This window comes from Notothenia rossii (assembly GCF_949606895.1).
Source record: "Notothenia rossii genome assembly, chromosome: 10".
Classification (NCBI taxonomy): Eukaryota; Metazoa; Chordata; class Actinopteri; order Perciformes; family Nototheniidae; genus Notothenia; species Notothenia rossii.
This window is the reverse complement of record NC_136908.1, coordinates 44,897,786-44,913,799: the sequence shown is the minus strand read 5'-3', so window position 1 is coordinate 44,913,799 and position 16,014 is coordinate 44,897,786. Positions and strand designations below refer to the sequence as shown.

At 45.6% G+C, this 16,014-nt stretch overlaps 1 long non-coding RNA gene across 1 annotated transcript; it reads right to left on the bottom strand.

The window, feature by feature from the left end:
• Positions 1 to 2,644: 2,644 nt before the first annotated feature.
• On the bottom strand, positions 2,645 to 13,317 carry LOC307021728. Its single transcript, XR_013803232.1, has 2 exons — positions 12,607 to 13,317; positions 2,645 to 10,029 (listed from the first exon to the last, which is right to left on the bottom strand). It is a non-coding gene; the product is annotated as an uncharacterized lncRNA (long non-coding RNA).
• Between the last annotated feature and the right edge of the window lie 2,697 nt (positions 13,318 to 16,014).

Sequence of the window (16,014 nt, the reverse complement as noted above, 5' to 3'; positions counted from 1 at the left end):
GTTTCATATGGGTGTTGAGATGTATCCATAGATCTCTTCATTTTGCTCTCAAAGTGCACCAGATTGATGCTTTTAACTTCAATATAAAAAAAAAACTCGTCCCGGGGGAGCACGCCCCCGGACCCCCGAGAGGAAGTGAGGACCCCCCTAGAGGGTGTTAGGTCCACTCCCCACTTATAAAAATAGCACTTTACCACTGCACCCTCTCTAATCTCAGGTGCACCCTGAGTAGGTTCCGGTTCGGAATCGGTTGCAACATTTCGATTCCAACGGCATCGTTTATACCTCATTCACACCAACGCAACTCCGGTTCAAGTTCCGTGCTAGAGCTTTTCAGGTTCAGAACCGGTTCTTCGGTTTAGCTCCGGCTCTTTTCACACTGCCCAGAGTCCGACTGGTGCTGCGTCATTGCGTCATCGTTTGCGTCATGACGTAACCGTTTGTATGCCTGCTTCATAAAGCCAAACCGCGCGGAAACCCCTCACAGCTGACACCGACAACAACAACAATGGCCGATTGTGCTCCAGCTTCCTCTGTACCTCTTCGGAAGACCAGATTCCCAGTAGGTAGCTGGTCTCTTCAGTGGACCACTGCTGCTTGTTAAGTTTCTCCATCGTTGTGTACAAACTGGATAAAGTAGGAATCCGGTTCGTTTCAAGCACCAAAAAATTGTCCGGCCAGAGCAAAAGCACCGCATACGTCACGCTTACGTTGAGGCGGGGGCAGGGGCAGGGGCGGGATCAACTCCTGAACAACAACAAGGAGTTGATCAGGAGTTGATCCCGCCCCTGCCCCTGCCCCCGCCTCAACGTAAGCGTGACGTATATGCGGTGCTTTTGCTCTGGCCGGACAATTTTTTGGTGCTTGAAACGAACCGGATTCCGGAGCTAAGAGGCTACTCCGCTTCGCTGTGAACAGGAAAACCCGGTGCTTTTCATGCTCCAGCTCCGACCGGCCCTGAAACGCCGTTGGTGTGAATGAGGTATTAGACATGTGAATTTCTGTTCCGCTTTTCGATGCCTGAGGAAATGTTTCTCGCCGCTCTCCGTAGCCTACTGTATGACTGTGGTGGGGCATGTAGCGTTCTACCTACACTTCCTACAGCGTAACCTGAGACCAGGGGCCTCATTTATAAAGGGATATACGCTCAAAAAATGGCGTACGCCAGTTTCTACGGAATGTTTTTGCGATTTATAAAATACTAACTTCACGGGAAAACGTGTGGTCCTCCCATAGACTGTATATATAAATGGACGTAGTGTCCGTGACGTCACCCATAGGATTCTGCAGAGTTGCAGAGAAGCCCTTAGGCGGAGTCGGCCACTAACGCTTGACAGCGACGTCAGAGTCTAATCCCGCCTGCTCCAAATAAGGGCAAAGAGGCGGAGCCGAGGCGGGACCTGCTGCCTCCAAACTGGAAGTAAACAGAGCTAGCTAGCTCAGGCTAAGAAGCTAACCTAACATGAAATACATGCATACCAAGTCACTGCTAACAGTGTAGTTCCCCTATATAAACGTTACATTCATAATCAAATGAGACAATCTGCAAGAGAATTAGCTATATTTTGTTATTCTTAATGCTTGTCATTCACACGTTAAGAAAAGAAGTACCGATACATAGCAGAACAATTGTGGTGGTGTTCAGCTTAATAAGCCTTGTTCAACATAATTTATTTAGCTAATACAGCAGGCGAACCAAGTCTGCGTTTCGCTGCATTCCTTGATCTCCAGTTATAACGACGGACTCCATCGCCCGGACCTAACGGAGCCGCAGTGGGCTAGCTCCGGGACGCCGGCTGGAGCTAGCCCCCTGCGGCTCCGTTAGCTCCGGCGGCCACCACTGGGATAATTGGGTCCCCTATTAACATTTGCTCCCGTTTAGCATTATGGGCGTCATAGCCATAGACTATAAAAGTCTTACCCAAGGCTGAATCATAAACTACAATGTATATGTATGTATAAAGGGTTACGTCCTTAGCTGGCTAATAAGTAACAAGCTAAGCTACCAAGCACACAAACACCTGCGAACGTGATTAACATGTATAATATTATCATTTTAGACTTCTTGGAATTGTTGTTAGTACATTCAAGCGCACAGCACAACATTTTAATTGTCTGGTATTTGTAACAATATTCCCTAAAAGGCACAATCACCACGAACACGGCTAAAGCTAAAGGGTCAAGTACAGTACTATGACTAACTAACATTGTAGCCTCTATGGTTGTAGCCTAGCAGAGTGGACAAGTTGCTGTTAGCTGACAGTGAGGCATGTACATGTCCATCAAAGTGACCGCGCCCTAATTTATGCAAAAACTTTAAGACCTAATATAAATAAAAGGGTCGTGTTAGAAAACAATTCACTCACAGATTCATAATCATGAAGGTGGAATCTAACTATATCGAAAATAATATTTATTGCATCCATGGGTAGAAACATGTTTTTTTCTGCTGTAAAGTTGGGCATTTTAACATGGGGGTCTATGGAAATTACTCCTTTCTGCAGTCAGTCCCTAGCGGCCCATGTATGAACTGCAGTGTGTTGCACTTCCGTATTGGCATCCCGGCTGTTCCCCAGAGTTTGTGTCAAGGGGTGAACACTGAGGCATGAACTAAATTGCAAGACTCAAAACTCAGACTCAGATAGCGTTTCAAAATAAAGACTTTACTGGAATTTTGCACAGTAATAAAATAAGGAAAATAAAACACTCTTTGGAGGAAAACTAGAATCGTGATCTATAGCATAGGTCCGTGAAAGGTCCGTGAAAGGTCCGTGAGGTAAGCCGATACATAGGTCTTCGAGAGACAGCGAACTGACAATTAACAGGAGGGAGCTAACACAATATATACACAGGTAAAGGGGACACAGTTGGAAACAATCAGGGCGGGGAAAATAATCAAGGACGCAGGAGACAGAAAGGGGTGGGGAGCGTGGACGCCTGAAATGAGAGGAAGAAATAATTAAGGGCATAGACATAAAGCACAAGACAAAGGGACATGACAACTCTAACATAAAGAATAAACTTTCACTATAAGTTTCTTGGACATGACAGTTTGTCACTTGGGTCCTCCACGCAAACTCTAACCCATGCGTACGCACTAAGCACAAAAACGGGAGAGACGAGCGACACCGTTGGCAGAAGGAAGAATGGAGAGAAATATGTGGAAATAATACCATAAATAAAATGTTACCTCTCATTTATCATATATGAAGAATTCATTTTCACAAATTGATTAAAGCCAATCTTAAAATGATTAAACAAACGCCTGTTGAGACTCCTCAGTGCACACAAAAACATAACTTGGAGAAATAAATAAATACGGATATGTTATTTAAAACCATCTCGAATATGTTGTGTTAATGTTATGAAATGTTTTCTCATAAATGATGCGGTAGGAGGACAGAATTACGTCTAAACTGACGCCGTTTTGCATTTCTATAGGTTGTAGATACGAGCTTTACTATCACGTTTAATCGTGTTTTATGCCGTTTGCCAAGACTTGATAAGTCGCTCGTAAAACACAGGAGGTATGGAAACTAAGAACACCATATGTGGGAAATTGTACAGCTAATATAACACAACACATTAGTTGTATTTCCTTTAGGATATAGAGTTGCTGCAGTGGAGATGTTGCGCACAGCGACAGCTGGAACACAAACCACCAAATACAAAAACATAATTCAGATCCAGTCGTCATGACTCCACTCCGGAGGGATTCCCCGATCATTTCTTACAGAGATCTCATCAAGGGGTGTCTCCTGTCCCCGGTACAAACACACTACCTGAGGAAGGTTAGGCTATGTGTATTTATTTTGTCATTAACCTTTTTCGGACCACTTATTTAATTATTTTGGTGACGATCCGACCTCCATGCTGCTACTCTGGTTCAAACTGCATCCACCAAACAATATGATTTATCTCGACCTCCCCAAAATAACCAAAATCTGACACGGTGTGAGATGTTTTTTTTAGCTGTTCTGTCGTAATTTCCTGCGATCTTCTTCATAAAGTCAGTCAAAATGAATGAATGAATGAACGGGCGTTTCTTTGACTATTTATAGGCAAATATGGGTGTTACGTGATGTTATGGAAATCTTAGACCTAGTCAATACTGTGGAGATATACAATTAGAATGATCAATCAATAAACTGGTGAAACAAACAGAGTTGTCTTTCTGGATATTTATTCGAGGCGCCTCGAAGGCCTCACAGAGTATAGGATAGTCTGCAGGAGTGTGCGCAATAGTCACAGAATAGCAAAGCTTATATACAAGATAGGGCGGGCAGACAGAGTTTTTATGTAGCTAGGCGGAACGCCTCAGAAATCTGCTTTCACACAGATGTCTCATATTGTTATTAGACACCTGTGTCCTTGAGCTGTAGAAAGTATAATGGTTATCAGAATATGGAAGTTCAAACTTTGTGTGAAGAGGAGTAGTTTCAACATAGTCTGCTCTGTGGCCTTGAAGCGCTTGAGAATAATAACCCTCATTAGAGACAACAGATGAAACAGCAAATATAAAGAAATGGTACAGTAGTGTTAGACAATGCTTTCAGAAGCATTTGGTTTTACCATATAAGGTAACATAAGAAATTGCCACTACATTCCCACCTTTTGATCATACTTGATCAATCATGAAAATAAAACAAATGACAGGATAGACTGATATAACACATCAATGAATACACTCCATTGCTGGTTTTAGTAAACACATCATAAACATATTATGGAAAGTGGCTGTTTTTGTGGAGGACAGACTCCGTATGTGGAAAACAAAAGAATACTGAAACGAGGGAATGGCAGTCTTTACACACAATTTTACAGTTCGGTGTCCGACTCTTCAGTGGCGGAATCAGTGGGGGCTGAATCTGGGTTGGCCGTAACTTTGTCAGTGGTTTGAGGGAGAACGGTGTATTGTACAAATGCAGAGGAGATCATACTAGAAAAACATTTCTTCATGAGGGGAACTACACATCATGTACAGCAGAAGAGCAAGGCTATGATGGTGAGGAGTGGCGTGACTATTCTGGCCAGTCAGCCTTCCCACTCTCCCGATGTGAGCCAGGACCACCAGTCCCAGCCTACAGGGTCGTAGTCCACGTCGTCAGCCTTCATGTCTGCCAGAAGTGTGTTAAGGTGTTATGGTGCGAGTCATGTTCTCTGATATGTCTGGAATGTATGTGCAACAAGAGTCTCCGATAACGTGACATAGGCCCCACCTTGAGGCAAACAGGATGTCTAGAGCAAATTGATGTTGCATTAGCATGTTTCTAGTCCAGGTGGGCGTTAATTCTTGTCCGAGGGGCTCCATCTTCAATCACTCGCCAGTGATCAGGCACAAAGTTTATGTTCTTGGTGTCGTCGTCTCCTTAGTGGATGTGTCTAGTTTGACTGAGCCCGTGCCTTAATGACCATATCAATTAAACCCCACACCATGATGGCACAGGCAAGGAACCAGAGGCATATGAAAAAGCACAGCTGGCCGTGGCCCATGAGTCTTGTGTGTGGTACTAGGGTGTATGTACTGCATGTGTGGTGCTGGTGGTGACTTGGCACGTCACTTGTCGTCGTCTGTTTCTACTGGACCGGCTAGACTGGGGCGGAGATGACAGCTTTGCAGTGGCTGGCGTGGACCCACGTGGCTCTCTCCGCGACCTTGACCGCTGTCTGGGTGACGAGAAGCACCTGGTAGGGACCTTGCCAACGGCTGGATCTCCAGCTCTTTCTCCGGAAGTCCTTGACCAGCACGAAGTCGCCTAGTTGGATACAGTGGAGTGGACCAGTAGCAGGAGTAGGTAGAGCTGCCGCTACCTGGCGTCTGATATCTGCTAAATTGGATGACAGGTTAACACAATATGACAACATAGCATCTTCACACAGAGTTGTGGAGGGGAGAGGACATCCTGGCACCTTGATCCCAATCTGTGGAGGAGCTGCAAAAAGGATCACAAAAGGGCTGACTTAACTCCGTGTTCGTTTCCGCATCCTCATGTACAATCAGCACAATGGGCAGGGCTTGTGTCCAGGATAAACCTGTGTCTGCGCAGCATTTTGCTAGCTTGTTTTTGATTGTAGCATTCTCTCTTTCCACCGCGCCACCACTCTGGATGGTAAGCACAATGCTTCCTGATGTCCATGCCAAGGTATTCTCCTATCTGTGCAATGGCCTCATTAGCAAAATGTGAACCATTGTTGCTAGAGATCTTGCTTGGTATCCCCCATCTAGGAATAATTTCCCTTAGTAAAGCTTTAGCAACAGCATTTGCTGTTTGTGCGTTTACCGGAAATGCTTCAACCCATTTGGACCACATGTCAAACGATTACAAGACAGTGTTTCTTACCCTCAATGGACTAAGTTCTATTAATGGCCTCTAACATCCCCCCTTTTGACACATGGTCTAACCCATGTGTCAATTAAGCACATTTCCTAATGAGACGGGGTCAGTGTTGCTGGTTTGTGCAGAGCATTTACATACTGCAAATTCAGACGGGAGCAGAATGGCGTCCAATAAGCCTGCAACTAGGACATGGTTAAGTACTGGCTTTCCGTCAGATTAAAAAAATTGTCTACACTTCCAAATAGCGTCAAAATCATGTACTACCCTGAAAGCATAATGTGAATCAGTGTAGATAGTTACAGATTTGCCTTTTGCAAAAGTGCAGGCCTCAGTGAGTGCTACGAGCTCTGCTGCTTGTGCTGAGAGGTGGCATGGGAGTGGTCCGGAACAGAGAACAGCAGAATCTGAAACAACAGAGAAACCCACCCGATTAGTGCCCACAGGGCCGCGAGAGGCGGACCCATCAACATACAAAATGAGGTCAGGGTTGGTCAGGGGTACATCTTTTAAGTCAGGTCTGGGAGTACATACAATAAGAAGCTCGGAAACACAGTCGTGTTTGTCACCGTCTTCTGGGAGAGGCATAAGAGATGCTGGGTTCAGAGTGGTACAGCGTTTGACTTCAACATTAGGCATGTCTAGCAGGCATGTGTGATACCTAAGATAACGTGCAGCAGAGAGGTGTGATGTTCTCTGTTCACAGAGGATGAGAGAAACAGGATGTGGAACCAACAGTGTTAAAGGTGCATAACCTACAATGTCACGTGAGGAGCTGAGAGCTTTTTCAGCTGCAGCAACTGCACGGAGACATTTTGGCAGGCCAGCAGCTACAGGCTCTAGCTTGGAGGAGAAATAGGCAACAGGCCTCTGTTTTCCCCCATGATCTTGAAGGACAACTGAGGTTATACACCCATCGCGTTCATCCACTGCCTGTGTAAAAGGCTTGGTAGGATCAGGTAGACCTAGTGTCGGAGGGGATTGGAGAGCCAGCTTCATGTTAATGAAGGCTTCGTCGGCTTCCGGCGTCCATATAAGGCGATCTGCAGGTTTCAAACCGGTGACATGCGATATTGTGCAGAATGGTTGTTCGAGCGGAGAATAGTTAGGAATGAATGACCTGCAGTATGAACACATACCCAAAAATGACATCATCTGTCGCTTAGTGACAGGTTTTGGCAGAGCAGCCAATGATGCAATACGCTTATCTGAAAGCGTTTTTCCCTCTCCTGAAATGATGTGATCCGGAAATGTAACTGTCTTTTGCACATATTGAAGTTTAGACAAACTGGCCCTCAGCTGCGAGGTGTTGTAACAAGGAGATGGTATCAGCTTCACACTGTTCTGCTATGGGTGCGCAAATCATGAGGTCATCAACATATTGTATGAGAGCGGTGCCTTTAGAAACTTGGAGAGACGCCAAACTTGTACACAATGCTTGGTTGTACACAGTGGGAGATTCGCAGTAGCCTTGACACAAACGTGTGAATGTGTAAGGTTTACCATCATATTCAAATGCGAACCAAAATTGACTGTCTTTGTGTACAGGGACACTGAAAAATGCATTTGAGAGATCTAAGACAGTGAAAAATGCTGCAGAGGCTGGAACTTGAGAAAGAATCAGATAAGGATTTGGAACGAGCGGCGTGCGTGCATGTACAACTGCATTCATAGCTCGTAAATCCTGGAAACATTTCCATTCGTCAGGAGGTTTGTCCCGGACCTTTTTAACAGGAAAACTGGAGTGCGTACCGGGGAGTCTTTACACGGAACAATGACCCCCTTGTTTAAGCAGAGAGGTAAAAAGTGGAAGAATGCCATCAACAGCTTCACCTCTCAATGGGTACTGGGGTTGATTTGGGCGGAACGTGGATTTAGGAGTGATAACTACAGGCTCAGCAGAGCGGATAAAACCTACTTCATATTTGTGAGCTGCCCAGAGTGTGGGAGGCACATCTGAAAGCGCGGCAGGAAGCTCAGAAATATGAGAATTACCCGTAAAGGCGGGAAAAGTGGCATCACACACGTCATCATCCTCAACCAACAGCAATGTGCGCAGAACGGCTACGTTCGTGCAAATTTTCATTTTATACACGTCATGTGACATAGAGTATATGACATATTCTGTGTGTGTAGGTGCCCAATCAGTGGCTGACTCCCAATCTTTAACGAGTCGACCCAAATCCCTCCATCTATCAGTGGGGCCCCTTGCTAGTGAAAGGTGTGGGACCGCCCCTGGGATTTGATACAGCTTGTGTTGTGTGGGTGTGAGTGTAACAGAAATAGCGCTGCGCAGCGAACTCCAATACATAGTTTTAAGCATGAGTTCATCATTTACACATTCTAACAGAAAACTCTCATCATAGTATTGACATGCGTCATCAACAACGTTAGCAGTACAATGCAAATGAGGAGCCTCCATGAACACAGCAGGTGGAAAGACACGCTGATGAGTCAAATGCAGCAATTCCTTAGAATCAGGATATGTCAGCAGCCATTGATACACATTCAACAGATCTCCATCATCAAATGAGTTTTTGAACCATCATAGGAGATGGCCGTCGGACTTTAAGACCCTCATTTGTGGAAATGAGGTCCAAGCCGAACCGGAGAATCAGATCTCTGCCCAGTAAATGTATTGGGCAGACAGATGATAGAAAACTGTGTTTGACTGATGTGGGAAATGGATGACTGGCATCACCGTTATCTCTACACTGAAGATGTACAGAACACTTCTCCTTTACAGTTACCCCAGCAGCTCCTATTGAGTGAATAAATCTACCACTGAATTTGCAATCAGGCAAATCTGCCAGTTTTACCACAGAATGAGTAGCCCCAGAATCAACCAAAAATGTAACATCAACACCCATGATAGCTAAAGTTAGTGTGGGACATTTTCTTAAATGCTGTTTCAGTGTCATATTTCAAATATGTACCCTCTTTAACCACAGACATGTCTTCTAAATGTTTCCAATTTCTCAATAGCCTGCATGATGTGTGTGTGTGTGTGTGTGTGTGTGTGTGTGTGTGTGTGTGTGTGTGTGTGTGTGTGTGTGTGTGTGTGTGTGTGTGTGTGTGTGTGTGTGTGTGTGTGTGTGTGTGTGTGTGTGTGTGTGTGTGTGTGTGTGTGTGTGTGTGTGTGTGTGTGTCACTTCCCTGTTCAGATGCTGCAGGCTGAATTTCCTTCTCACTCGATTGGGCCCCTTCCTCCCCATCTGGTGTAGGTCAGTCTGATTGTGAATGGCCCCGTCCTTGCTGTCCCCCTCTGCCTCCGCTGCCAGTGTTCTGTGGGCAGTCCCGGATCCAATGTTCAACACTGCCACACTTAAAACATCTTTCGTCGTTTGAAGGTCTTGCTTCTCGTCCTCTGCCTCTCCCTTGGTTTTGCGAGCAGCCAGCATTCTGCGCGGCTTGCGCTGTGGCTGTGAGTACGTTGAGGAAGGCATTACTGAGGTGTGTCTCCCAAACGCCTGCTTGGTCCCCTAGGACATCGGGTTCGTTTATTCCGCTGTTGTCCCGGAACACTTGGGCCTGATGGGGGTGGACGAGCTTGGAGTTGACGTGGAGTCTGCTGACTGCATGGCTGGGGCTTGTAGTGGTGGGGGAGGTGGTTGAGGTGGGCCAGCCGGATTGCCAGGGTTGTACGCCAGGGGAGGGAAAGGATACCCAGAGTCGAGGAGAAGGTCATTCAGGCCTGCAATGGAAGGATACAGAGATGTCTGCAAGCCCGCCTTAACCTGCCATCAGGCCCTGGGGCTGATAGTTTTTGTAGGCCCCCTATTTAAACAACAAATCAAAGTCATTTATAGCCTCGGCAGGCTCTGTGATCGCACTTCTCCACTCTGCTCTACACGCGCCTGGTCCTCTCCTCCAGATGAGTGACGTATCGGGCCTCCCTCATGTATTTGTCCGGTTGCCGTTGGCTCCCCTCCACATAGCAAGTCCTCGTCGTCCTCTCCATCTCCTCCAACAGATAATGTCCCTCCTGTCTGTTTTTCCTCTCCCGCTACTCCATCGTTATCAGAACCAGACGGCCTACTTGTCTCCGAGGCCCCGCGGCCGGCACCGCTACCGCTCGGTACAGAACTCATCTGTCCTTCCTCCTCATCATGGCCTACAGATTTAAAATAGCCTGTAAGCTTCGGCATTTTTTGTAACAGCTGCTTGTCTCGAAACTCCTTTTCCCTCAACAATTTCCTTTTCCGAGCACCACTCTCAAACTTTTTCTTCACTCAATCACTCGCAATTTGAATAAGTCACATGTGAAACATATTCTCATTCTGACGTGTGTGTGTTTGTGTATATTTGCGTTTGTGTGTATTGTGTTAGTTTCCCGGGGAAAACCCTCACGAGAAACACCGGCTGTTGTTATGCCTGCTGTGACGTTAAGTTACTCCGTTCTCCGCTTGTAATTATGCCGTTACAAACTTCAAAGTTGTATTTATTATCTGAGTTTGCCGAAACAAGTTTAATATTCTGAAAGCCAAGACTTTGTTTTTTTTAAATCAGATGAAGACAAACTGTAACGGACCTTGCTGTGTTATCTATGATTACTATACACCTTACATTCATAATTTCAGTGGAGGGAGGGGGGGCGGCGCTGTGGAACAGCAGAGTGGCGAGGGAGAGCTGTCGTCTTCCCTTTACAAGCTTCAAAAATGTATTTATCGTGTGATTTTGGAAATGAAAGTTTCATATTCTGAAAGCCAAGACTTTGTTTATTTAACTTTTTTTTTTGAAAACAACCGAAATAAATAAAAAAAAAAATTGAATTTTTTTTTTTTTTTTTTTAATTGGCTCATGATAGGCCCCCGATCTCCGTAGGCCCCTGGGCTTCAGCCCAGGTCAGCCCGTGCATTAAGGCGGCCCTGGATGTCTGGGGTTTGCATTGTTTTGGAAATAACTTATTTTCCTTCTTTTCTTCACATTCATCTTCAACCTTAATATTTTCTTTATTGCCGAGGCCAACTGCCTCCTTTCACGGCATTCTGCTTCATCCTTCCAGTATTTTAAACACTTTTTGTGAGTGTCCAGCTTTTCTAAGTCTTTTACTTTAATTTTACTCTTCTTTTTCATTCCATCTTCACACTTGTAATTTATCCTTTAGGTCTTTGATTTTTAATTTACTCAAAGAGCCTCCCTTTGGAAATCCGAACATTTCCGTCCAGATATTTAATTTAGACAGACTGTTTTCACCATATTTTGCTCGCATGACATCTACAATCGGGCCCTCAGGAGGTTGGCCTGCCCCCCTACTCTGCTTTGTCCCCATGGAGAAAGTCTTTAAGTGTTACCAAAACACCCCGTGTTACCAAAACACTATTTTTCACCCGTCGGTGATGTGATATTTGTTCCTCAGTACAAATCACACAAAAACTGATCGTAAAACCTTTTACGACGGATATACCAAATATCCTACTTTTGAGCAGCTGTAAACTGTGTTCGTTATTCTCCCGTTCAGGAGAGAAGCTTTAAAATGAGACTAAATGGAGTCTCTGTGAAAGTTCAATTGAGTACTTTAATTTAAAAAAGGCGCGGGTTGGTCACAAGCATGATATTGTTCAGTCAGACAAACAGCTGTGATCCGCTCCTCTTTAGGGAAGAGAAGAGCCCCGATCCCTCGTCCGGTGCTGTTATCCTCTGCTGGCTCCTCCCCGCCAGCCGGCTCGCCTCGTCTCCAATGTCCGTTGTTGCATTTAAACAGAGGATTGGTTCTTTTCACATTCAATATATGCTTAACACGCCTTTTCTCCTCATATTCTCTTTCATCACTTTTCATGTAACACATTCTAAATGCTGTAATCAATACTCTAAAAAATACTTCTCGGCTCGTTTGGTTTCCGGTCATTCCGGATGTTGTTACATGCTACTCTCGTCTGTAAACAATAATGTATTCAAATAAACTGTACCTTCATTTAATATTCAGCATGGTAGTATCTCGACATCTATAGTTGTAGTGTTAAATCAGTAGGCTTCGGTTTGCACCACTCCATATCATTTCGCTACTAAATTCACCTCTTTTGGAAATTGTAAATTTACCACATGCTAACTGCCAACCGGAGATGAAAGAGTTTCAGAATAAAGCTTAACAGCTGGTTGTGCACAAGAATTTCGTTTTTTTCATTGTAAAACTGCATTAAAACTGACGGCATGTTTAAACTACATTTCCCCATTAAAACATTGATTTTTATTTCTAACACAGCCCACCGAATAAATGTCATGGAGGTTAATTACGTTTTACTTTTAAACAATTAGAAATTGTAAATCTCACCGAGCATTGAAGGCCTTTTGAGTTCGTTGGATCTCGTGAAGTCAATCGGTTTCACCCCGACGCTGGTCCTCTCATCACGTACGTTTTCTGTCGAGGTAGAGGAAAATCTGAGGATCCCGGAGCGACCACCAGCGTCCGTAGGTGTCCCCAATCGAACTTGCAGAGATCCTGCCAACAACGCCAAACTGTTATGGAAATCTTAGACCTAGTCAATACTGTGGAGATATACAATTAGAATGATCAATCAATAAACTGGTGAAACAAACAGAGTTGTCTTTCTGGATATTTATTCGAGGCGCCTCGAAGGCACAGGTCTCACAGAGTATAGGATAGTCTGCAGGAGTGTGCGCAATAGTCACAGAATAGCAAAGCTTATATACAAGATAGGGCGGGCAGACAGAGTTTTTGTGTAGCTAGGCGGAACGCCTCAGAAATCTCCTTTCACACGGATGTCTCATATTGTTATTAGACACCTGTGTCCTTGAGCTGAAGAAAGTATAATGGTTATCAGAATATGGAAGTTCAAACTTTGTGTGAAGAGGAGTAGTTTCAACATAGTCTGCCAAATCAGCTCTGTGGCCTTGAAGCGCTTGAGAATAATAACCCTCATTAGAGACAACAGATGAAACATCAAATATGAAGAAATGGTACAGTAGTGTTAGACAATGCTTTCAGAAGCATTTGGTTTTACCATATAAGGTAACATAAGAAATTGCCACTACAGTGAAACCCGCAAAAGCTGCACCGCATTTCGAGTCGGGTGTGATTTATCAAGGGAAACCGGCGTAGGAAGTGCAGTACGCACTTTCCTCGCCGGTACGCAATGTTCGGTGAATCGGAAAATGTCTGAAAATGTATGTACCTATTTTTCGGATTTCTACTACGTAAGCAACCTTCCCACGTGAATCCTACGCACGGCGTTATACATGAGGCCCCAGGTCCGGGCCGGCGCCCTGCCGTAGATGTTCGCCTAGCCCTAGGGCGCCAGATCTGTGGAGGCGCTGCGCTGACAGCTCTGGGAGGGAAAAAAAAATGTTTGACCGTTGGTGCTCATCCTAATTTTCGGCCTTGATGTGTAACAACATTCATAATTAAGTAAATGTAACACCCTTTTCATCCCGGTTACACTTTTCATTTGCCCTGTACGACGTAATGGGGGATGTTGGCTTATCTGGCACCCGCAGCTCACAGCCAAAGTGCAGAGGGAGCCATGGGAGCGAGCGAGGGAGAAAGGGAGGGTGCACCGGTAACAGCGCTGTTGTTATTAGCATCTGGTGCTAGCTACTCTAACGGAAGAAGAAGATGTTTCTACAATGATGTGGAGGGAGAGTCCTCTCCAGTCAGACTGAGAGGCTGATAACTACAGGTCAGTGAGGTAAAGAACTCTGAGTGTTTAGATAGTTCACTTTAGTTATCTCAGTGAGTCTCAAACGTTTTGATCACAATTTATGTAAACACATATTTCCAAAGCACTCCTTCATAATTATTGTGATAAAACAGGTTTGAAATAATTCCAATGTATACTATAGGACAGTAAACCAGACATATCGTTTTAAACTGGAGAGATAAAAAAATATGCATAAATAAAATAGTAATATAAGATATGAATGAACAACAAAAATAAAATACGTTTGTTATGTACGGAGCCCCGGAGGGTTCATAGAGAGAAAAATAAATAAAACGTGGCCAGGTTTTACTTTCTCGTTCGCACGAGTTAATAAAGCGTGCACACGAGTTAATAAAGCATGGCCACGTTTTGAATACAACGAGGCCACGCTTTATTAACTTGTGCGCACGAGTTAATAAAGCGTGGCCACGGAAATATGCTGATTTAGAAGTTGCTATCGACTATAGGCTATAGTTGGTCAATTGGGAGGCCCTGGATAACTTCATGGATATCGCTGGATGTATGTAAAGCTTTTGGAGCGCGGTATCCGCATCCGGAAAGACGACGTGAGGATCCTTCTTTCTCTGCTCGACCCAGTCAACTCTCAAGCTCGCCTGAAAAGACGTCTCAGCCGGAGAAAGTAGTTTTCACAAGGTCCTAATTTCATATGGCACGTAGATGGCTACGACAAACTCAAGCCCTATGGAATATGCATTAATGGATGCATAGACGGATATTTTCGTCAGATTACCTGGTTAAAAGCAGCTTTCAACAACAGCGACCCAAAAGTAATTGGAAGCTACTTTGTCGAAGCAATAGAGGATGTCGGAGGTTACCCAAGGCTTTTACGCACTGACATGGGCACAGAGAATGTTCTGCTACGAGACATTCAACAGTTTTTACGGCGAAACGATGAAGATGACAGAGCAGGAGAAAGGAGTTATATAACGCCGGGTTACGTATTGTAACCCTTGTTATATTAGCACAGGCGGAGCCCTCTACTGGATTCTATGGGTACTACCTTATCATGCAAGCATTCACCTACTGAGATTTCTATAGAAGTAGCCGGCCCCGGGGCGGGCCTACCTGAATGCGTGCGCATCTCACTTCCGTATAAAAGGAGGCCCCGCCTCCTGACCATCATCCTTCACCACTCTTCAGCGAGCGGTATAGGGCAGACAGTGCCCCAGGGTAGAGGGCTCCGCCTGTGCTAATATAACAAGGGTTACTATACGTAACCCGGCGTTATATCTCTCACAGGCTCCGCCCTCTACTGGACTCTATGGGTACAGTGGGCGGAGCCCCGATGTATGCACGCACTGTCGTCCAGAACACCGTTCCACCTCACTGCCCCTGACCGGCTTTAGCAGCCGCTGCGCCTCACTCACCACTCCCTCGGTTGTAACGTTGGAGAAGTCCAGGCTGCGGCCGATAGAGCACACCCTGACGCACAGTGCTGAGGGCTCCCCTGCGTTCGCGTTTTAGGCAGACAGGGAAAGTCTGCAGCTGTATGGGTTCACTATGCACCCTCTCTCCTGATTCCCTAAAGAGCACGGGGAGAGCGCAAGTGCCCCCTATGTCCCCACACTCAGACACTGACCCCGTGCAGAGTGTGTACGGACTATAGTATGGAGGGCTCTCCCCCTCCTGCCCCCACTTTATGAAGGGACCTGGCGTTGACCAAGACGCCACCGTGCATATGTCCTCCACAATCACACCGTTGAATAAAGCTGTCGACGCAGCCCCAGCTCGTGTGGAGTGCGCACGGACCCCCGTGGGACAGGCTCTCCCTGCCTGCTCGTAGGCGTGTGCAATGCCTCCGCAAAGCCAGCCTGCCAGGCGTTTCTTGGACAGAGCTTTTTCAGTCACCCCGCCCCCGAAGCACACAAACAGCTGTTCAGTGCGTCTCAGGGTAGCTGTGCGCTCTACATAACATGCTAACGCGCGCACCGGGCAGAGGAGGTGTAATTTAGCTTCCCTGGCCCCACCATGGGGTGGAAGACTAAATCCCCCCCAACTGA